Here is a 24,344-nt window from a genome sequence, read left to right as displayed (position 1 = left end):
GGGCGCAGGGGCCTTTTGTGCCCATTTTAGACCCTCGCTAGGCGAGCCATTCTGCTCGCCTAGCGAACATGACAGCCCAGCAGTGGTCTATAAGTAGCAGGTGCCACTTTTGAGCACCATACCTCATTTTTACCAACTTTTTCCACTTTTGTACTTTCTTCTAGATATTTTTGCAGCATTGTTCTTGGGATTTTTATGCCCTAGTTTTCATTTCTCTTCATCTTAGAACCATCTTCTACAAAAAGAAGGTGGATTCCCATCCAACTTCGATTATCCGACTTGGATGTTGATTAACCTTCTTTCCTTACTTGCCGACCAAGCTACCATGAAAATGAGTAGCTAAGTCATCCATTTGTCAAGGTTAGATGTAGGTGATTACTAGCTTTGTGTGTAAATGTAAGGATCCTCATATGTAAACTCTTTAACGGTAAATATATGATGAAAACTTTGTTTCTATTTAAAACTCTTTGTGTTGGTTTATGATCGAGAGATGTTTACCGACTCTTGACCTAGGTTTTCATCCAAACTTGTTTGTTAGCTAGAGATAGTAACGAATGATTTTGTTCACCATAAGGTTGAACCAAAAAGTTGTCATTTTGATAGATTGTGTTCGAGAGAAACAATGGATCAAAATGGCAAAACTCATAATATGTGTTTGAGAGAAACATATTGAGAGGACTTTGTGAAATGATTTATCATCTAAAGGAGTTTATAAGATTGTTGACCGAGCAAATACATGCAAAGTGATCATTGAAACCTAACTTTGACAATATTTCTCATTTAATCAAACCATAACTTTTACCGCAATTTATTACTTTTTATGCAAGATAACTTGATTAAAACCAAAACCCTATTGTTACATTGAGCTAAGATTAATACAACCATCGAACGACAGTGATATCTTACAATCCCTGTGGATACGATAACAAAAACCCGACACGAAATATACATCTCAACAGTAGATAATACCTCCTTCAAACAACTTTTGTACTTCTTTCTTTACTACATCACTCAGAATGGGGTTTATCCTTCTTTGATGTTCTCTAGAGGTCTTACTGTCTTCCTCTAGCATTATGCGATGCATGCATATGGAAGGGCTTATTCCTTTTAGGCCTGAGATATTGTAGCCTAAAGCAGTTGGGTATTTTCTTAAAACGTGTAGAAGCTTTTCGGTCTCTATCTGGCCTAAGTCTGCATTTACGATTACAGGTCGCTCAAGTTTAGTGTCTAGGAATTCGTACCTTAGATTTTTGGGCAACGTCTTAAATTCTAGGGTTGGTTTCTTTGGGCAAGGCATATGATCGGGCGTTACTGCTAGGCATTCACTTAGGCTGTCATCTCGGTATTCCTTGCTTAAATTTTCATCTTCAAAAATAGGAGGCCTTGGAATTTTAAGTATTTCCGAGTATGATGCTTGTTCATTCTCCATCTCTCTTAGCATTCGTCGATGACATCTAGTAGACAACAGGTGTCGTATATAGCTGGTGCCTTTAGGAATTGTGTCACAATGAACTCGACTTTTTCCTCACCAACTTCGAATGTTAGCCTGCCTTTCTTAACATCTATAATAGCTCCAGCCGTGGCTAGGAATGGTCTTCCTAATATGATAGGGATGTTGGAATCCTCTTTTATATCCATGATTATAAATTCAGTAGGAATATAGAATTGTCATATACGCACCGAAACATTTTATAGCATACCTACGGGAGATTTAACGGAATGATCTGCAAGTTGTACAGACATCCTTGTAGGTCCTAGTTCTCCCATTTTTAGCCTTTCGCATATGGACAAGGGCATTAAACTGATACTGGCTCCTAAGTCGCATAGTGCTTTGTCGATGACAAATTTTCCGATTACAAAGGGTATGGAGAAACTACCTGGGTCTTTCAGCTTAGAAGGCATATTGTTTTGTATTATGGCGCTACACTCAGCAGTAAGTGTAACAGTTTCGTTATCCTCTATCTTTTTCTTGTTAGATAAGATTTCTTTGAGAAACTTAGCATATGAGGGCATTTGAGTTATAGCTTCTGTAAAGGGTATTGTGATATTAATTTTTTTTAGAAGCTCTACAATTTTTTTAAATTGTCCTACACTTTTAGATTTAACAAGTCTTTGAGGATATGGGATAAGGGGTTTATACGGTGGTGGAGGCACATAAGGTTCTTCTTTCTCTACGACCTCTTCGTTTTTATCTTCCTCTTGTTCGTCTTCCATCTCAGTTACCTTACCGAGGTCTTGATGCATGGATGGGTTTTGACTTCTAGGGTCGATTGGTCCGTCTAGTTCTGTCCCACTTCGTAGTATAATAGCATTTGCATGACCTTTCGTGTTTGGTTGCGGCTGTCTAGGAAATGTGCCTGCAAGAGCAGCAGTAGGTGCTTGTTTGTTGAGCCACTTGCGAGATTTGTGTTTCCAACATTTTGTTATGGGTGGCTAATGCGTCTACCTTTTTTGCTAACTGCTTGATTTGTTCACTAGTGTGTATGTTTTGATTTAGGAAATCCTTATTTGTTTGGGTTTGGGTAGCTATGAAGTTTTCCATCATTATTTCTAAGTTTGATTTCCTAGGAGAATTTTGAGTATTTGTAGCAACTTTATGATATCATGGTGGTACAACAGGTGCTTGGTTAGGTGCATACAATGCATTATTGTTTTTGTACGAAAAGTTAGGATGGTTCTTCCAACCTGAGTTATAGGTGTTTGAGTAAGGGTTTCCTTGAGCATAGTTCACCTAGTCTGTGGAAGTTCTTGTCAAGAGTTGACATTCTGGGGCAATATGCCCTTGAACTCTGCATATCTCGCAGTTTGGTGCTAAGGAAGCCACGGTGGCTACTGGTGTTATGGTCAAGTTGTCTATCTTTTGAGTCAGGGCGTCTACCTTGGCGTTGACATGGTCAAGACTGCTCAATTCGTACATGTCGCCCTTAAGTTGAGGTTTCTCTACAGAGGTTCTTTCGCTTCCCCATTGGTAATGATTTTGGGCCATACTTTCAATGAGTTGATAGACCTCTTTGTATGGTTTATCTATCAATGCGCCACCTGTAGCGACGTCTTTTGTCAATCTTGTATTGTACAAGAGACCATTGTAAAAGGTGTGGATTATCAGCCATTCTTCTAGACCGTGATGTGGACATAGCCTCATCATGTCTTTGTATCTCTCCCAAGCTTCAAAAAGTGATTCATTATCCTTTTGTTTAAACCCTTTTATTTGGGCTCTTAGCATAGTCGTCTTGCTAGGTGGAAAATATCGGCCTAAGAAGACTTTCTTCAACTCGTTCCACGTAGTGACAGAGTTGGATGGTAGAGACTGGAGCCAAGCTCTAACTCTATCTCTTAATGAAAATGGGAAAATACGGAGTCTTATAGCTTTTGGGATGACACCATTTACTTTCACCGTGTCTGTGTATTGCAAAAATACTGACAAGTGTAGGTTCGGGTCCTCCGTGGGACTACCTGAAAACTGGTTTTGCTGTACGGCTGACAACAGTGAAGGTTTTAACTCAAAATTGTTGGCTTCGATCATAGGGGCAGCGATGCTGTTATGAGGTTCATCCTGTGAAGGGATTGCATAATACTTAAGAGGATGATTTTTCACTTGTTCGACCATCTCTGGTTGAATAACTGATTCATAAGTAGGAATGTTAAGGTCAGGAAGATTTAGCTTGATACAATGTTCTCGTATCAAGTCTCATATCCGGCGTTCTAATCTAAGATAACGCCTGGGTTTGTCGAATTGTAGCTTTAATTTCTTGCCTTGAGAGCGAGTACTTGGCATACACTCGACAGATGTAGAAAGGGAAAAAGAATTGTTTGCCTTAGTCTATACTGGATAACACTAGAGTTACGATATCGACTAAATTAATCCACGACAACGCGCCAAAAAATTGATCGTGACTTTGGTAAGTCTATGTGAATCGTGACTGCAAGTGCACAGTCCTATCGTGTAGTTTTAAAGATTATCGAACCCACAAGGACTAATAATCAAACATGTTATGGTCAAATGTTACTATGTAAATCTAAGGCGAATGATTGTTCTAAGATTGGAGGGATGAAGAGAAATAACTATAAAATAGAATAAAGATAAGATATAAGATATAGGGGATATTGGTATGTAATACATAAAAACTCGGGGATTCGATAGATAGTTGGTGTAATCTCATTGGTTAAAATATTCTTCAGTAGAAATTATTCATAGAAAGGACTTAGTCTCACACTCTCGTTTTATTGACTCTGACTATACTCCTAAACCAGAATGCTTGTCTCTCGCGGTCTCATTTTTAATTTAAAAGTATTTTTTGAATATAGATAAAGTCTAATTAATCCTAAAGCGCTCTCGTTGTGTTTAGGATCAATGCCTAGTTCCATCTATCTGGTTAAAATCTCAAACTCTAGTTTTTATTGACCGTAACCTTAGTTTGTTTTATACTCTCGAACAAAAAACAGTTTGATTAAAATAAGAAACTAAAACCGGAAAAATAAGTTTTATATAAACTAACACCAATTATTTATTGAATCCCGTCGTTTCGACGGTCTTTACATACCGATCCCTAAGGGTTTAACCGGACATAGATTTGGTGACAGACATGGCAATTGGGGAATTAAACATACAATAAGACATAAATAAATAAAGCAGTAAACAATAATAAACCTGGATTGCAATTTAAGAACTGGAATTGAATCTTGAATCTTTGATTAAATAATTCCGGCAGGCTTTGGCAATGAATACCTCTTACAATTGAATCCCAAATGCGTAAAAATAATAAACCGTAATAGTCCCCGATGTGGAGAAACTGTCACTTTTACAATGATAAGAAAACTTCCTATAAACTAAAAGAAAAATAAAGCAAAATAAAAATTAATCGTAGACTGAAAACTGGAAGAAGAGAGAGCTCCCGTGCGAGTCTGAATGGTCCCCTTTTTATATCCATTCCATATTCCTCATTTGTAGCAAAAGTTAGTGGAAACTATGGCTAAAAGAGTGGAGGAAAAGTAGGAAAGGTAGGAAGACTAGGTTTTGGCGGTTGCCACAACCCTATTTCCATGATGAGTGGCGAGCCAAAAATACACATGTTTTCGCGTTATAGAGCCAAAAATACGATACGTTTTTGCATTATCACCTGATACCATAAAATACTTGAAAAGAAGAAAGAAAACCATGAAATTAACCTCTTTGAACCTGATTATGTAGTTTTAGTAATCACCATGTGATTTTTTCTTCTTAAGCAACGAGGGTTCTGTAAGGATGAGAAAGAATCGATACATCAAATTTGATATGTTAGTTGAATTCCATCATTTGTTCTAGTCATTCAAACCTTCATCATAAATTAATTAAAGGTTATTATCTTATCAAAACAGAAACAAAAAGATAACAAGATAGTATTGGTTTACTTTTTCTTCAAACCTTTGGTACTCTAAACCAACATGGTTGACCATGATGAGTATGTGAATCATCCATAATGTCAACAAGAACAAGAAAATAAGCTTAAATTTGTGAAAATCATCAACAGAGGATTGTAAGATTCCTTAATGTCACCACAATAAGATTACAACCCTCTTTGTAAATATTGTCATGTGTCTTATACCCTTATCCCTACCATGTGCTACTATGAATTCTTACCGGTTAATAGACTAAACAAATGACAAAAACCAAAGCATCTTTAAGTTCCAGGATTATATCAACAAGTAAGCAAAAACGATGGATAAACTAAATTGCACTCTATAGGAGACCAGTCCTCAAAGAGTTACGTGATCGGATAATAACTAAATACCTAGAGTTTCTCAATTATTTAAACAAAACCATCATAGTATAAAACAACCCACAACCGTATAAAAGACCATGACAATGGTATCCAATACTGTTATCACCGTTTTTATGTTATAGAACAATTTTTGGTTAATTCATACCGCAACGACCGCAATTAGTATCGTGAAATCTTTACAGACCAAAATCGAAAAAGTATTTATGAGACCGCGATCATTTTTTAAAACCCTGATATATTATGATTAATCATATAGTAAGAATAGAATAACAACCATAGACATACAAAATGTAGAAAAACCCCAATTTAAAAAGAGAATTAAAGTTGTGAATCTATCAAATAACATCAATTTATCAAACCAAATATAGAATTATAACTTTACTAGAAAACATAACGCAAATCTCTAGAAAACATACAAGAAATTTCAAAATGCATAGGAAGAAAATGAAACTAATGATACCTTTATACTACATGTGAATAACGCCAACATCATCACAAGAAGAATGGATAAGAATGCTCGATAATGAAATAGGGGAATATTTGATGTGAATCAGACTGCGAAAGAACTATATGAGTTGAATTAAGATAAATTTGAGAGATAATTTAGGATTTTTTATTTGAGAAATTGAAGGGTTTGAATCGAATGAGGGAAATATTAGAGGGTTTTCGCGTTTGAGGGAAAAATTGAGAGTGAAGAATTGCGAGGTTAACGCTAGTTTTAAGATTTGATGCACAACATGGCAGCGGTTGAGCTTACTTCATGAAACTGTCACAGACATGTGAAAGCCTAGTTGTTAATTCCAGCGAGGGTTGTAATCACTTTTGTATACGAAATTAGGAATTTAAGTGTGATCGTTGAAGGAAAATGTCACAAGACCCGCGCCCTACCTGCAAATGAGGGCAGTTTTGGAATAACTATCGTGAACCATGTGTCACAAACTTCAATTATTCTCGTAGTGATTAGACTGAGCTTAAGAACCGAATCGAGGTTTTTATTAGGATAACCACAAATCAACTTGAGATTTTGAATAAGGTTGATCTCAAACCAAATTAAGTTTTTGATCGGCTTGAGTTTACAGACCAAAATAGGGACTTAGATTACCAAAGCTTTTAACGAGTTTAGCTGTTAATCCAAATACATAATCTCTTATGGATAAAATATTCAGCCAAGAGAAAATAATCCTTGGTAAATTTACAAAAATACTCTTGTGAAAAGGTCAGTTATGCTTTCATTGTCTTCTATTTGAAGCAATTCATATGTTCTTTTGTGAGTTTGTAACCTCACTTCTTTCACCTTCTCAACACCTCCAAATTATTTCTCAAGAATTTTTCATGCTTCTTTTGCTTATTCAACATCACTGACCTTTTCGAAATCATCTGCATCAACGCATTGATGAATTATAAAGAGAGCTTTATAATATTTCTTCAATTCTTTGTGTGCAACATTTTCTTCATACGTCATGTTTGCTGCAAGCGACATCACTCCCTCCTTCACGAGATCCCAAAGATCTTTATAGCAAAAAAATGATCGTTATCTGCTAGCACCAATTCTCGTAATTATGGTTCTTCAGAATTGGGAGACTTGCCGAAAAATTCTCATTCATATGATTCATCATGTTATACTTTCAAGAATCACTCAGTCAGTGTTCTAGATACCAGGTGTTGGAAATTGATCAAAACTTATGGAGAACTTCACTGCACAATTGATAATTGAAGGAAGAATAAAAAGATGAAAATTGGGAGAAGAAATAGAATTAGGATTTTGACGAAAAAAAGAAGAAGAAATAGTTTCTATAGAGTTTCTATTTGCTCTCAAACTAAGATTTTATATTCAACTATGCAATTGCACTTCTCTCTTGTATTGCAATCAATAATAGGGGTTACTCCCTATTTATAGGTTGAGTTTGCTTGCTCCCTAAGCAAAACTCTAACTAACCTAATTCAACTAAAATTAAAAGAAAAGGCATAAGTCAAAATCTCTGTCGAGCAACATGCTTCGACATTTCGATATTTAGCGTTTCGACACTTTCTTGCCTCTGTCGAGCAACCTACTTCGACACAATGAAGTACAATTCAATAGTTTTATCTTTAACTTGAAACTTGGTTTGGAGATTGTTTCTCTATTGATGATGTGTTACAATTTATTATTTGTTATTTAGTTGTCATAATCAAAATCTTTAGATTATATTACATATAGAAAACATAGAACCACATGATCTACTATGAGGAAGCGAACATCTATTTGATTCATTATACTTTTAAAAGTTGTTACAAGAGACTAAAAATGAGTTACATGAAAATATTTCCCCAAGTTTCCAAGAACTGATTCAATTTTCTACTCAAGTATTTCTCAATCTCCCCTAATATTTATATAAGATCTACACAAACTCAAGGTGTTTAAAATTATTTCACAACCTCCGTAGATACGTCCAGAACTTTTCCAAACTCCAAGAACTCCATGGAATTTCTATCTCGCCTCTCTAACTAGGATTACCACATCTTACTAATGTCTTTTTATCACACTAAGATAGAGAATTATATTTAAATTATCCTAAGACCCTAGTGGGCCAGATATCCAAAATGGGCCATGTCATACCCTGAAATTCACTCTACCCCGTAAGAATAAACTGCTGGGGAAAATGCCAAAATAGGATTTACAACTACCAGTTACTGGGCAGAAGACCAAAGAGAGAGAATATCTGTCACTAGTTAAAGTGAACATATCAAGGATAGACTTAAAGGAAAGAAAATCTGTCATCGGTTAATATGATCATATCAAGGATAAACTTTCCTGGGGAAATTATGAAGGATATATGTCACCGGATATGATGAACATATCAAGGATAAACTGCCTGAAAAAGTAGGAATTACATCTCTCGGATACTGGATAGAATACCAACAAGAGAATATCCGTCATCGATTAGGATGAACATATCAAGGATAAACTCAGAGGGGAGAAATAGGAATTACATCTATCGATTACTAGATAGAATACCACAAAGAGAATACCCGTCATCAGTTAAGATGAACATATCAAGGATAAACTCTGCAAAGGGGAAAAAGCAGGATTTACAACTACCGGTTATTGGGCAGAAGACCGCAAAGAGAAGGAAATCTGTCATCAGTTAGGATGAACATATCAAGGAATAATTCTCTGGGGAAGAAAATAAGGATTACAACTACCTTTTTACTGGGCAGAATACCAAAAAGAGAATATCCGTCACTGGTTAAAGTGAACATATCAAGGATAAACTCAGAGCAAGGGAAGGAAATATCCGTCATCGGTTAGGATGAACATATCAAGGATATACTTCTTGGGAGACGTGAAAACAAATCCGTTAGGGAGAAAAAGTTTCTCTTGTCGGGTATTGGGAAAAAGTGAAAGTCATGAGAAGAATATTACCAGTCACTGGGTAATAGGTTCTCAGGGGACTAAAAGCATCTATCTAGGTAAGATCTAAATAGAAACGGTCAATCAAGACTCAACCCAATGAGGATATAACTCAAGGGGAGTGGTTCCATCCAGAGAATCAACTGGGGAGGAAACTGAAATAATGATCATCCACGAGGAGATAACTTAGTGGGGAAAAAAGAAAGGTTAAATTCTTTCTGCTTAATGGGCTGACACTCTACATTTGAAAGAGGACCGACACAATAAATCTGCGTGGGAGGAATAGACACCACCATAGTAGAGGATAAAAAATTAACAATGAATCACTAGGTGCAATAATGCAATAATGAAATTATATGAGTGTATATGTATATGTATATGTATATATGATGATTATGCTGACAAAATGATCGTAAAGGATACAAATGTCACTAATTTGAATCATCAATACAATTCTCCTAACCAATCCTCGCAGCAGGGAAACAACTGCTGGAGAGAGATCAAACATCTCGAAGGCTCAATCCTGGCTGGGGAAAGCACAAGGAAAAGACCCACTGAGGAAACTGCTATCTCTGTGGGGAATTTTAGGTCAACACCATATCAAATGGGAGACAACCCTGGAGGGGATAACACAATAGCTGCTCAAAATTAAGAGTAACCCTGATGACTTGTGGAGAAGCAAAAATCATGCCGGAACCGTACAAACTGCCGAAATAACACGCCTATAACTCAAGGGAGGCCAACAAACTTGATTGGGGAATCCAACAAAACTCGGTTATTGAAATGCTGTCGGGGATGAAAATAGAGATCACACCCACTGCTTGGGGAGAACCAATACTACTCCACATTTAGGGCTTACCGCTTTTCAAACCACTGTTGACATTCCTTTATGTGATATCGATTACTTAAAAATAACTGCTTTTATTTAAGAAAACATGATTTTAATTTTAATTTTTAATTTCAAAAATGATCATTATAAAATTTAAATCTATTTTGGTTGAATAAAACTCTTTTCTTCAATCAAATTCAGCTGGTCAAATCTGGTTTGACACCATTCAGCCTCGATCAACTTGGCTTCCATCAAGACACGTGATGATGGGATCTCAACCTCTACCAGGAGCACAACTTCCATGCCATAAACAAGTGAGAAAGGGGTTTCCCCGGTTGAAGTGTGGATGGATGTACGGTACCCATGGGAGCATCTCATGCCAATCCTTATACGTTACAACCATCTGAATAATCTTCTTAATGTTCTTGTTTGCATCTTCGACAACCCCATTCATCCTGGGCCTGTAGGGAGAAGAGTTATGGTGTGCAATTTTGAAGTCTTTACAAAGAGCTTCCACCATATTATTATTCAAGTTTGATCCATTATCAGTAATGATCTTACTTGACACACCATAATGACATATAATCTGATTCTTGATATATCTTACAACAACTTGCTTGGTTACATTTGCATACGATGTCGGTTCAACCCACTTTGTAAAGTAGTCAATAGCCACCAAACTGAAATGATGTACGTTCGAAGCTTTAGGCTCAATCATGCTGATCGTATCAATTCCCCACATGGAGAAGGGCCATGGGGAGAAAATGACGTTCAAAAGTGTCAGATGAACATGAATCTTATCTACATAAATTTGACACTTGTGGCATTTCTTCACAAACTTGCAACATTCAGATTCCATTGTTAGCCAATAGTAACATGCTCGTAACATCTTCTTTGCCATATCATGTCCATTGAAATGAGTACCAAAGGAACCTTCATGAACTTTATTCATCAATAAGTCTGCTTCGTGTCTATCCATGCATCTGAGCAGAACCATATCGAAGTTTCTCTTGTATAATACATCACCATTCAGGTGTAAAATTGTCGGTCAATCTTCTCAAAGTCTTCTTATCTTTCAAAGATGCCCCAGGCGGGTAAATATGAATTTGGAGGAAACACTTGATATCAAAATACCATGGCTTTTGATCTTTGACCTCTTCAACAACAAACACAAGACCTGGCCTATCAAGACGCATTAGAGTCAAATTGGGAACTTCAGTCCAAAACTTCACCATAATCATTGAAGCCAACGTTGCAAGAGCATCTTCCACCGATTTTCATCTCGAGGGATATGATGAAATTCAACCTTTGTAAAGAAATTTGAAGTCCTCATCGTATAATCTCTATATGGTATCAAATCGGGTTGATTCATCTCCCATTCACCTTTGATTTGATTCATAACCAAACCTGAATCTCCATAGACGTCTAGATACTTGATCCTGAGATCAATGGCCTCTTCGAGCCCCATAATGCAAGCTTCATACTCAGCCATATTATTTGTACACCTGAAAGTTAATTTGGTTGTAAACGGAAAATGCATGCCTTGAGGAGTAATAATCACTGCCCCAACGCCATTACCATATTGATCAACAGCTTCTTCAAATTCCATGCCCCAACGGGAACCAGGTTTTGGCCCTTCTTCAAGCAATGGTTCATCACAATCTTTCATTTTCAAGTATAAGATCTCTTCGTCAGGAAAATCATACTGCATTGACTAGTAATCTTCAATCGGTTGATGAGCCAAATGGTCAGCCAAGACACTACCTTTGATCGCTTTCTGAGATTGGTATTCAATATCATACTCTGATAACAACATCTGCCAATGGACAATCCTTCCAGTTAAAGCAGGATTCTAAAAAATATACTTGATTGGATCCATTTTGGATATCAACTAAGTAGTATGGTTCAACATATATTGACGTAGACGCTTAGCAGCCCAAGCCAATGCCCAACAAGTCTTCTCTAGCATAGAATACCGAGTCTCATAATCGGTGAACTTCTTACTGAGGTAGTAAATAATGTAGCGGGGTATTCGTTACCATTGGAGATATTGACTAAATCCAAGGTAAATCATACAAATTCGAGTCGCCACCACACTTCTATTTATCCAAAGGAATGGTTAGAAAGCGAACAAAAACCTAAAAGTTTTAACAAAAACTAGTAAAAGAAACAGAGATCTGGGTAAGGGGGTTGGTTATGCAATGGGAAGGTGTTAGGCACCCAAAACATCCTAGGTACTCCTAGGGAGCCCTTTTCACACTTGTGAAGGTTGTTTGTTTTGTGAAAATTTTATTTGTGCAAACATGATTGAAGAGATGAGAAAAGAATATACAAGTTTATTTACATTTTGTGTTTGGATGGATAAACCCATTGCCTACGTACCCTCTTATAAAAAGATTAGGATCAAAACCTCGTAGTTCGGGGTAAAAATCTCAAAACAAATGAGTGGATTGATTGGTCCAAAAGCCTTAAGGTATTTTGTTATCAAAGGGAGAAAACTCAACCTAAAACCACAAATCCACCATGTGAGGATAACTTCAACATGCTAGTGAGGGGTTAACCCTATAATAAGCATGGAAAACTCATTGTCCATCACTAAGGATATAGGTGAGTATTACATCTACCACAAAGATAACTCAAACCTAATAGCTAAAGGTTATGGAAAATTTGATTAAGAAGTGATCATTGAAACCACAAAAGCACATTTGAATGGGTTATATTTACCAATTAGAAGTATATACAAAAATGGTCAAAGTTGACTTAAAGATTCAATTCAAAATGAGTGTTATGAAAAGAAAGTTTAAAAATCAAAAGCCTAAGGCTTAGGTTTCTAATGTTGAAAACAAAGTCAAATGTTTGCACAAAAAGGGTTTTGGCTTGGGTTAGAGTGGAGAGATGAAGAAGAAGGGGTAAGTCCTAAGGAAAACAAAAGGTGAGGGTTAAGAAATGAAACCAGACTAGGAGTTCCTCTCTTGAGATCATATAGATGATCCAAGTGGCGCCCATCCTTTGGAATAAGCAAGCACAAAGCATAAGTGTCGCATTACGCGAAAAACCGACGGGAAAAGAAAACAACAGAGCCGCCACCGTGCGTTATTTATCCCAAAGAGGGAAAGGAAATGCTCGAAGTAAACCTGGAAAGAACATGGTCTCGCGACCAGAGAGAGATGGGATCGGGAGTCGGTTATGCAAAGGGAAGGTATTAGCACCCCTACGCATCCGTCGTACTAGACGGGATCCACGCTCAAAAGAAAGGATAAAGGTTGCTAGAAACTGCTCACAAACTGCACATAAAGGCTGGAAAGAACACACAGAAAGACAAGAGAAACAGGACTCGGCAGGATATCGCATCCTGGGCCTACGTAATCTGTCAGGCACAGACATCAGAGTCGACGTAGTTCGGGACAGGGGAAAACGTGCTCGCTAGGATGTCGCGTCCTATGCATACGTATCTTCTCTGACCGGAGAAGAATCAGAGCACTCGTAGCTCGGCTAACGCACGCCAAACAAAACACAAACACAAACAGGAAACCGACTGCCAATCGCTGGACTTACGTCAGACTCCACACAAATAGGCAAACATGGAAACCGAATGCCAATCGCTGGACTTACATCAGACTCCGAACCAACAAACACACACACAGGAAACCAACTGCCAATCGCTGGACTTACGTCAGACTCCAACAAGCAAACAAGACACAGGAAACCGACTGCCAATCGCTGGACTTACGTCAGACTCCAAACACACACAAAGGGTTGAAAACAAAAGGGCGCCCGGAGAGATCAGCTCATCTCCTGCCTACGTACCTCATCTGGTATGAGGATCAGGGCGACGTAGTTCCCCTACGCAGGGAAAGAACTTCTAACCTAACCAGAGACTGGGAAATGACAAACTAGAAGGGAGACTGACTCGAGCCTAATAGTTATCATGTAAATTCACCATGGTCCTAGGTTGAGGTTTCTATCTAACTTGCATAGGGAGCAAGCTATCCTAAATAGCACAGGCAAATACACAAGCACAATAAACAATCACACACACTATATGCAATCAATTGGGCTCATACAAGGTTAGGCTGTGAAACACAAGCCAACTGAAATCGGGTGTAGTTAGCTCTTAACCCTAACATTGAGAGTTAGGGTGAAGCAGATGAAATGGGAAGTGAGGGTAAGACCTCACAGCTCTTATCCCTGGCCTGGGAGAGCTTGACTCAAATAGAAGGTGTGGGAGTTCAGAAAGTAGGAACTCTTCTCCACATATGACTGACACAACAAAGATCTTGGGTTAATATCCACAATGCATCAACACATGGTGTGAGCAAAGTGGATGACACACTGAATAGTAGGAGATGGATTACACATCTCTTTTATCTGCCAATTGCCTCATAAGAGGACTTTTCCTGCTTGGCATAAAAGATAAACAATCACAAGCATTGCCTCTTAAGGAGGACTTCAGACAGGTGCCTGCCCACATAACAGGACAGGTCTTCCAGACTACATGAAGAAGAGAGGTTATACCTAAGTGGTTAAGCAACCAAGCAAAAGCAAGTTCAAAGTGAACTTAAGGCAACTAATGTACCTGTGGAAACATCAAACAAATCAGTACAACTATACAGACAAACAACCAACAGTTAATATCAGACAAATAAACAAGGTTCACAATGGGCAAGCCAAAAGTCAAACTCAAATGAGTCAACATCAACCTACACGACACACAAAGATTAGTAATCAAAGGCAAACATCAATGCTCAAATGATGGAGCATCAACAACCATGTGACTTGGATGATCAACCTGAAATCAAAGCTCAAATATGAGAGGCAAACCACTAGGTCAAAGCCTAGGGTCAAAGATGGAGAAAAAATTCAAAACAGAAGCTGAAAATTAACATGAATCAACTTCAAACAAATCTTGAAACAATCCAAAAGGTCTCACATCAATATCATATATCAAAAGCATTTCATGATCAATTGAAGTTCAAGGCAATTTTAAAGCTCAAATGTGACCAACCAGAATGAAAAATCTCAATTAAATCAGAAATGATCCAAATAATTCCAAGAAAATTCCTGTTCATTCACAACATTCATAATATGCATCACACAAAAAATCAGGACAATTGGAATTCATTAGGCATGGCAAATTCATCACATAAGTTGGGCAATCAAAGGTGTGACACAAATTTTCATACCAACTTCACATGATCATAAAACAGAAATGATAATTGATAAAAATACCAAATCAACACCAAAATGTCAAGCAAAGTGTCTAGTTTCATCATGCAAATTTTCAGATTCATTGGATCAAAAACCAGCATTTCACAAATGAATAAGCAAGGCAAGACACAAAATGGATACATGATCACATAACCTAGAACCAAATAAAATCCAGCCGTGCACAAATTTGGAAATTATGATCATAAAATAATAGACAAACAGAGGAGCAAGTAGCAAAAAATTGGAGGTGAATTGATGCATTTTTCAATTTATTATGATTTTATGAAGTTGGAGAAAATAATAAAAATGATGAAGCATAGCATGGAAATAATGGAGGGAAAGGATGAAAATAGGAAATGAATTTTTGAAAACCAGCGCTCAGCAGGGATCGTACCCTGTACAAATTCAAATTGAGCGCGCCAGCACAAAACCCTAACCAGAGAAGGGTCGACGCATGGCCAGCTATGGTCGACTCAAAGAAACACAGCCAGAGCTTCGGGTCAGCGCAAGACCAGCTACGGTCGACGCAAAACTGTTGTATGGTCGACGCAACCTTGCTGTATGGTCGACGCATAGCTGAAGATCTTCATCTTCTTCATGAAGAAGAAGATGAACAGTGCGCGAGCTTCAACATTTTTCCAGAATTTTTTCCAGAACTTAAAAACAAATACATCAAACAAATCCTCATGACATGTAGGTTATAAATCAAGCAATATTTCATGTTAATTCATTATGATTCATGCAAAACGAAGCAAAATCAAATTAACATTCAAGACTTCAATTAAGCATATCTCTCTTAATAATGCATCAAGCCACATGAAATTTAGATCAGAATCACCAGAAGAACAAGATCTACCAGAATATATACATGAATTTAAGAATTAAGAAATTCGAAAACTGAACCTCTTGAAGAGCAGTTCTTGATTTTGCACAATCCACAGCTTGTAAGTATCCAAATCCACTCTACAATGCTTGAAATGATGTTTGGTGAAGAAAAGGAAGCTTGCACACGTGTAGATCTAGCTCAAAACAGAAACTCCATTGTCATCTTCATGAACTTCCACCACTTGATTCTTGCACGAATTCACCAATTCAACACTTGATCTGCACAGAATCAAAGCTAGGCAAAAAGTATATGAAGTAAAATTGCAAGGTTCTTTGAAAAAAATTGAGTTATGAATGAGAGAAAAATTTGAAGTGAGAGAGAAATTTGGATCTAGAAAATGTGAAAAATGATTAACCTCCTCCAATTCTATTAGGGTTAGAGTATATATATGCTTTACTAATCACCTTGCTAATCCATGTTTAATTTGGTTAATGAAAATAAGGTGTTTTGCAAAAATCAAAATTTGCATGGTGCATGTAGTAATTACACGTGAACAGTACCACACCCTTCATCAAAGTCACTTAAAATGATCTTTTAAACACAATGGCAATGGTAGAAAATCCATACAATGCACCATTTTTGAATTTTGCAATTTCCCTCCAAAAAAGGCATGGATATGCAAGTGATTATGTGATGAGATTTTATGTAATGTGATGCATGATTTGGAAATTAGAAGTCAAAAGGAGAATATTGCAAAAAGAACCACTCATTTTGGAGCTTTGAATAAAAAGATATGGCCATTTGAAGTCCCATGCATATTTGGCAATGATTTGATCATATATCCTCAACCACACGTTATAAATCCATGATCTTGGACTTTTTGGAAATGGGAGAGAAAGATCTTCAACTTTCCTGTTGGACAAAATTTCATTTGAAGCTTTCTTGATGATTTAATCTGAAGTTGAAGTTGGTCCAAAACCTTTCCATTTTTGGAAAGTTCAAATTACAGGTCACCTGCTATCTTGGGAAAGTTTTGATCTGACTTTAAATTCTTCAATGTTGATGTTTGAAATTTCAAATAAGACTTGTTCCCACATGAATGAGGCATCTCTAACCATCTCCCACCTCCAAATCCACAATTGAACTGACAGTTGACTTTTGTTGACTTTTTAGGGTTTCAGATGAATTGTACATTGACTGATGAGCTCTGAGCCTTCAATACTTGGCCAAATCACTCCAAAATGATCCTTAGGTCACATGAACCCATTGTACCAACCCTAGGGCTTTGATTCCATAGAAAATGCACTTGCTTGCCTTGCATAGTTGAATCTCCTAACTAGTCTGACTGATGACATGATGGATCATGCAAATGATAATGCAATGTTAATGTGATGTTAATGACCTAAAAAATGAAATGAATGTACAAATGGGAGGTGCAAATTTGAGGTGCTACAGCTGCCCCTATTCAATCAACTGAGAACCTGAACGGGTGAGAGCAACGACTGTCAGACTTTCAAGGTAATCAGGGATTGAATACCAAAAGAACCTGGAATTTGCACTCTGCGGGGATCCAAGAAAAGAAAGTTCACCAATAGCAACTTCCACTGGGATATGATATTTGTCACTGGACTAGACAAGACGTCTACCAACGACTCCACTGGGGATTTTGATTTTTTTGTCAAAAAGAAAACTACAACCAGACATCAACGGATGAATGGGAAGACTCGACCAGACGTCAACGGACGAACGGGAGAAGCTCGACGTTTATCGACACCAACGGAGAGGTGACCAAACATCAACGGATGAACTGGGAGAAGAAAGGGGTGAGGTGTTACCGGTTAGTAGGTAACAAGCTCGGGAAGAATGAATATCAAAGACCGGTGTACGGGTGAGATATATCAATCAACCAAAAACATCTGAGGAAAACCTGAAGAGGCATATTTCGACTCAGGAAAATCTGACTCCACAGGGGACCAAGGTCGCAAAAGGGAGCAGGAAGGAAGGAACACCAAGGATACCGGGTTGTAGGCATATAACAGGTGACCGACCAAGGCGTGAATTGGTTTGTAATCCAAAACACTCATCATCCTGAAGAGAGCTAGAAAAGAAATCTTGTTAAAGGATGGACATTCGGTTCCACCAGGAATACGAATCTTACTCAATTGGGGAAACAAACAAAGGGTTCAACCAAAAGGTGCATGAGATATATTATCTATAGCCGTCAAAACGTAGATAATATACTCGCATGGAAGATTATCCATAACCGGGTTGTAGGTTGACAAAGGATAGATCGATCGAAATCGTGAATTGGTGTGTGTTCCAAAACACTCATCATCCTGAAGAGAGCGAAAGCAAACTTGTTAAAGGATGGATATTCGATTCCACAAGGAATACGAATCTTACTCGACTGGGAAGGACAAGACTTCGACCAAAGAGCGCATGAGATATATTATCTATAGCCGTCAAAACGTAGATAATATACTCGCATGGAAGATTATCCATAACCGGGTTGTAGGTTGTCAAAGGATAAATCGACCGAAAACGTGAATTGGTGTGTGTTCCAAAACACTCATCATCCTGAAGAGAGCGAAAGCAAACTTATTAAAGGATGGATATTCGATTCCACAAGGAATACGAATCTTACTCGACTGGGAAGGACAAGACTTCGACCAAAGAGCGCATGAGATATATTATCTATAGCCGTCAAAACATAGATAATATACTCGCATGGAAGATTATCCATAACCAGGTTGTAGGTTGTCAAAGGATAAATCGACCGAAAACGTGAATTGGTGTGTGTTCCAAAACACTCATCATCCTGAAGAGAGCGAAAGCAAACTTGTTAAAGGATGGATATTCGATTCCACAAGGAATACGAATCTTACTCGACTGGGAAGGACAAGACTTCGACCAAAGAGCGCATGAGATATATTATCTATAGCCGTCAAAACGTAGATAATATACTCGCATGGAAGATTATCCATAACCGGGTTGTAGGTTGGTAAAGGATAAATCAACCGAAAAAAAAGGCATCGGGATACCGAGACTAGGTATGTAAAGATGACCAATCACAAGGGGAAACAACAAACATTACCGGCAAACGGTGAATGAAAGAGGACCCGCTGAGGATAAAATTGCTTACTCGGAGCAATTACCCACGAGGAAGGGGAAGACCCGTTGGGGATAAAGTTGCTTAATCAAAGCAAATATCCGAAAGGGGAAAGGAATATCAATACCGAAAATTGGATAATGATAACCACAAAGAGGGGATTACATCTACCGGTTAGTAGGTAGAAAACCACGGAACAGTAACCGTCATCAATTAGGATGAGCACAAAGGCTTAACTCCACAAAAGGGAGAACATGGAGTTTACATCTACCGGTTGGTAAGTAGAAGACCACAAAGAGAGGACTTACAACTACCGGTTCGTAGGTAGAAGCCACAAATTCCGCCAACAACCAGAACGAACCACAAAGGTTACCTCTGCTAGGGGATGAAAAGTGGGATTTATAACTACCGGTTAGTAGGTAGAAAACCACAAAGATAGGACTTACAACTACCGGTTCGTAGGTAGCAGCCAACAAATTCCGCCGAGGATAAGATGAATGAGTGCCGGTTAGTGAGCAACTATTCATTTATACCACAGGGAAGCACAAGAGACAGCCACAAGGAAGCCAGTTTAGGATTGATCCAAAAAAGCAGACTGAATCAAGACTCATCCTAATGAGGAAAGAACTCAATAGGGAAAACCCATCCCGTTATGTGTGCAGGGAGGGAACGGAAACAACCGTCATCCACGAGGATATAACTCAGTGGGGAGCGCAGAAGGAAATGACAGACACTTTCTGCTTAAGGAGTCGACTCTATATGGAGAGATCAAACACACACACACATCTACTAGGGGAGGATCTACTGGGGAGATCTGTATCACCAATTAGCAGGAGACAACCATCAACAGATACACGGCAACAGATGCAACATGAGTATCTGAATGTTATGATTATGCATGTATGCATTATGCATGAGGAATGTATGATGAATGCTGACAAACAGACATGCTCAACACACATAGGTCCAGGAATCAACCATCCGGTGCTACTCTTCCAGAGGGAAAGCCAAAATCACCATAGAGCAAAGAAAACCTGCTGGAGACTGGGACATCAGGGAACAATATCATCCTGCGGGGGAGGAAGGCCACAATAGGTTTCCAGATGGATCATCAATCACAACCGGATGAAAGAGTTCAATATACAGGCAGACACGCCACAACAACAACTCATGCTGGAGATCAGATATACCAAGAAGCAACCAGATCTCTGATGAAGATAGATAGGCATTGATAAAGCTCATCATGCCAACAACTCCGCTGAGGAATCTATCCGAGGGAATGCCGGATTACTGGGATGTCAATCCACCAAATACCGAATCTTCCAAAGACAAGCACCCATGTCGGGGGGAGGAGAAGACTGCTCTGCTGGAGAGACGAAGGTTGAAGTCTTCAATAAACACTCTGCTTGGGAACTGGCCCACAAAAATGTTCCAACAGCAAACTTGCTGGGGATGCCCCACAATAGGGCTCAAACAGCACTCTACTGGGGATGCACCACAATAGGGGCTAACAGAGACTTGGAGGAAGAATGCTGCACTGCCGGGGACATGAAGATGAACAACTTCTACCAACACTGCACTGAGCAACCTCGCTGAGGAGAAACCATAAGAGGTTCTACAGGAAAAAGATACAGTTATGCTCGAGATACGAACAAATGTCTTACCTGTTGGTAATCATACCACCCTTGGGAGAGCACTGCGAATCTCCTAAGTATCCTTCCATCATTGTGAATGTTCACTTTGTTTAAGAACAATTTTGTGAAAGATTTGTTTATTTTGAAAACAATGATACTTTATCAATTAAAACATGCAAAACATTTGTTGAGTTGAAACAAATAAGAGTGCAAATAATTGGATAAAAGCTCAAATTGATTTGATGGAATGGTAGTCTGCAAATGGCAAGACTCCATAGATCTGTACAAGTTTGAAATCGGTGATATATATTGGAGGAGGGCTACATTGAACATAATGACCTTTTCTCTACCAATTCCGAATTTCGATGTATCCGAAGCTTCAGTCGACGACGAATCAAGATTTCCTGGCGGATGACAGATGTAGAGCACAATCTTGTCAGGATGCAGTTACTTGCCAAATCCCTAATTTTTGCCTAGATTGCCCCAGTGTGAGGTGATCAATCTAGCGGGATGCAAATTTTTTTTTCAATGTCTCTAACTTTTGCCTGGATCGCCCTTTCGGGTTTTCAATCCACCGAGACGCTCCTTTTTGCCTAAGTCGCCCTTTGGGGTGTTCAACTTAGCGAGCTACTTTGTTCTTTTTTGTTTTAGGCGAAGTATTTCTTGACTGCATCAGAATTCACAGGACGAGTGAACTTCTCCATCCATTGTTGTAAGTGTCAAAGCACCGCCTGAAAAGGCTCTCTTGACAACATATGGACATTCATAGCTTGAGGTTCACTTGCCCCTGGAATCGGGCGCGAAAGACAAGACTTTCTTGAGCACAAGGTCACCTTCTCGGAACACACGAGGCTTGACCTTCTTATCGAATGCTTTCTTCACTCTCTTCTGATATAACTGACCATGACACATGGCAGTTAATCTCTTCTTTTCGATCGGATTCACTTGGTCGTAACGACTCTGAATCCATTCAGCATCAGTTAACTTGGGACTTCGAGGGTGCTATTTTTTTCTTTTGTTTCTTTCTTTCTTTTTCTTTCTTTTGATTTGGATTTCTTTTGATTTCTTTTGATTTTGCACCCTCCTCTTTTTTTTTTCTTTTTTTCTTTTTTGTAATGCCCCAGTTGGCTATTCTGCTGATTCTCGAGATGCAGCTGAGTGATCTTCTTTTCTTGCTCAAGAAGTCGGGAAATCTCGTCAGTAATCCTTTAAACATCATCTTCCTCTACTTCGAATATAGGGAATTCAAAATTGGGAGATGGCGTTGGATCATTATGTTCAATGGGTTTAAGAATCAACCTGCATAATGATTTTGAGTATAAAAGCTTTTTGGAAATCAAACAAGATAATCGTTATGCAGATGAAAAGATTGCTTTTATTCTTGTTTTTAGGGTTTTTTGTGATCACCAATTTCATGCAAAAAGCGAAAAGGGAAAACAAATGGAAAAACAAATGTTTTACATGCTTTTATTTGAATGAAAATATCATTGCACAAATGTTGCCAACAATGTCATCACTTCTCCTTTTGGCATGGGAGAAGGGTTTTTAAACAAAGTGATTATTACTCTGACTTATGAACAACTGTAGGAACGCCCACAGTGACCCAATTGCGACAGATCCCTCCAGGGATGACAAATGTCATTATCCTTTGCATCAGCAGCTTCTGCTTTTGAACAACCCTTTTCGTTGAGGACCTCAGAAGAAAAGTCGACGCCATCCCGGGGCTTGTTATCTTCAAGCTTGATTACCATTGGGACCTAAGTCCTCAAAGCTCAGAATCCCTGATCTGATAAGGTCCTGCACCTTATTCTTCAACTGAAAGCAGCTTTCCACATCATGACCAGGAGCACCCGAATGATACACACAATGCTGATCAGGCCTATACCACCACCGAGGGTTGACGGGTATAGCCGGCGGGTCTCTGGGAGTAATCAAGTTCCGCTCTATCAAAGAGGGATACAGCTCTGTGTACGACATAGGGATCGGATCAAAAATGATCGTCTTCCTCTCATTACTCGTACTGACTTGATTACCATTGTGAGGCTGGTAAGCCTGCTGTTGAGGACGATGTTGTTGATGCTGATATTGTTGAGTTGGCCTTCTCTGCTGTTGGGGTTGAGTTGCTGGAATAGTCACAGCAGCAGCCTGACGATACTGTCCTTTGTTCACATTCCTCCGACGGTGCACAACATTTGTTTCACTCTCTCCCCTTCTGGGTGCCCCAGAGGATGGCTTCTTAGAATTCGAAGAACTTGAAGAGCCAGGATCTTGTATCTTTCCTTCTTTAATGAGACTCTCAGTCCTCTCCCCACAGACAACAACATCAGAAAAGCTACTGAACGGGCAACTCCCCATGCGGTCCATGAACACACCCTGCAAGGTCCCGATGAACATGTCAGTCAGCTCTCTCTCCAACATCGGAGGTTGTATTCTTGTGGCTAGCTCACGCCACCTCTGGACGTGCTCTTTGAAGCTTTCCCCAGTCTTCTGACACAAGCTCTGCAGTTGGGTTCGGCTCGAAGCCATATCCATGTTGTGCTTGTATTGCCTCAGAAAGGCTTCACCCAGATCTTTCCAGCTTCTGACTGATTCTTTCTTCAGATCCATGTACCAGTCCAAAGACGCTCCAGACAAACTATCTTGGAAAAAGTACATCCACATCCTCTCATCATCAGTATATGCGGAGATCTTTCTGTAATAAGCATGTACATGAGTGCGAGGACAGGAAGTGCCATTATATTTGTCAAAGGACGGCGCCTTGAATTTGTAGGGGATCCTTAGCCCATCAACCAAACCCATATCATTTACATCAAATCCCAAAGAGTTCTGACACTCCATGGCACAGATCTTCTCAGCAAGGGCATCCACTTTTCTATTCCTCTCTTCAGTTCTCACAACTTCATCATCCTCACTAAGGAGAGTGAACATATCCTCCTGCCGGTCAACCAGCGGAGCAGGATGGCGAACCGGAGCACGGGTTGCTCTGACATTAACAGTCTCTGCAGCAAGAGGTTGTCCATTGATTCTGATACCCCTTAATTCATCCCCCACAGCATAGTCATTGGCGGGAGCAGCAACAACAACATTCTCATGAACCGGGACACCCACTGGTGAAACACGGTTGGACGGCGGAATCACGGCTTCCTGTCTCTGGGCTAAGGCACGCAACTCCTCTTGCCCCTGAACAACCCCTTGCATCATCGTCATAAATTGGGCCATGTTAGCCCTCGTCTCAGCCAACTCAGCTTGAACTTGGTCCATACTTCTCTGTTGATTCAGTCTCGTAGCGTAGCGGTGCGAACGATGATCAGCATTCCTGTCTAAGTCAGGAACCAGAGTGAGAAATTTCTCCCAAGCATGTCTGTAATGCAAGAATGATATGTGCATGATATGCATGATACGGGTACTATATTTTATCATGAATGATCCTGAGAAAGGATATGCACATGCGGGTTAACTTTTCTTTCTTTTATGCATTATTTTTTTGAAAATAAACATGCTATGATGCAAATGATGCATATGACTGGTTGGCTGTGCATCTCGGAGCACAGGATCAAAGCTTCGGCCTGAATTCGGAACCACAAAGTC

At 39.0% G+C, this 24,344-nt stretch overlaps 1 non-coding gene across 1 annotated transcript; it reads left to right on the top strand.

Annotated features, from left to right (window-relative positions):
* The first annotated feature begins 3,116 nt into the window (after window positions 1–3,116).
* LOC127090241 (small nucleolar RNA R71) lies at window positions 3,117–3,223 on the top strand. Its single transcript, XR_007791767.1, has one exon. It is a non-coding gene; the product is annotated as a small nucleolar RNA R71 (small nucleolar RNA).
* The last annotated feature ends 21,121 nt before the right edge of the window (window positions 3,224–24,344 follow it).

Source organism: Lathyrus oleraceus, chromosome 5 (assembly GCF_024323335.1).
Source record: "Lathyrus oleraceus cultivar Zhongwan6 chromosome 5, CAAS_Psat_ZW6_1.0, whole genome shotgun sequence".
Lineage (NCBI taxonomy): Eukaryota > Viridiplantae > Streptophyta > Magnoliopsida > Fabales > Fabaceae > Lathyrus > Lathyrus oleraceus.
Note: the sequence above shows the minus strand (reverse complement) of the source record. Positions and strands in the feature narration are given on the sequence as shown.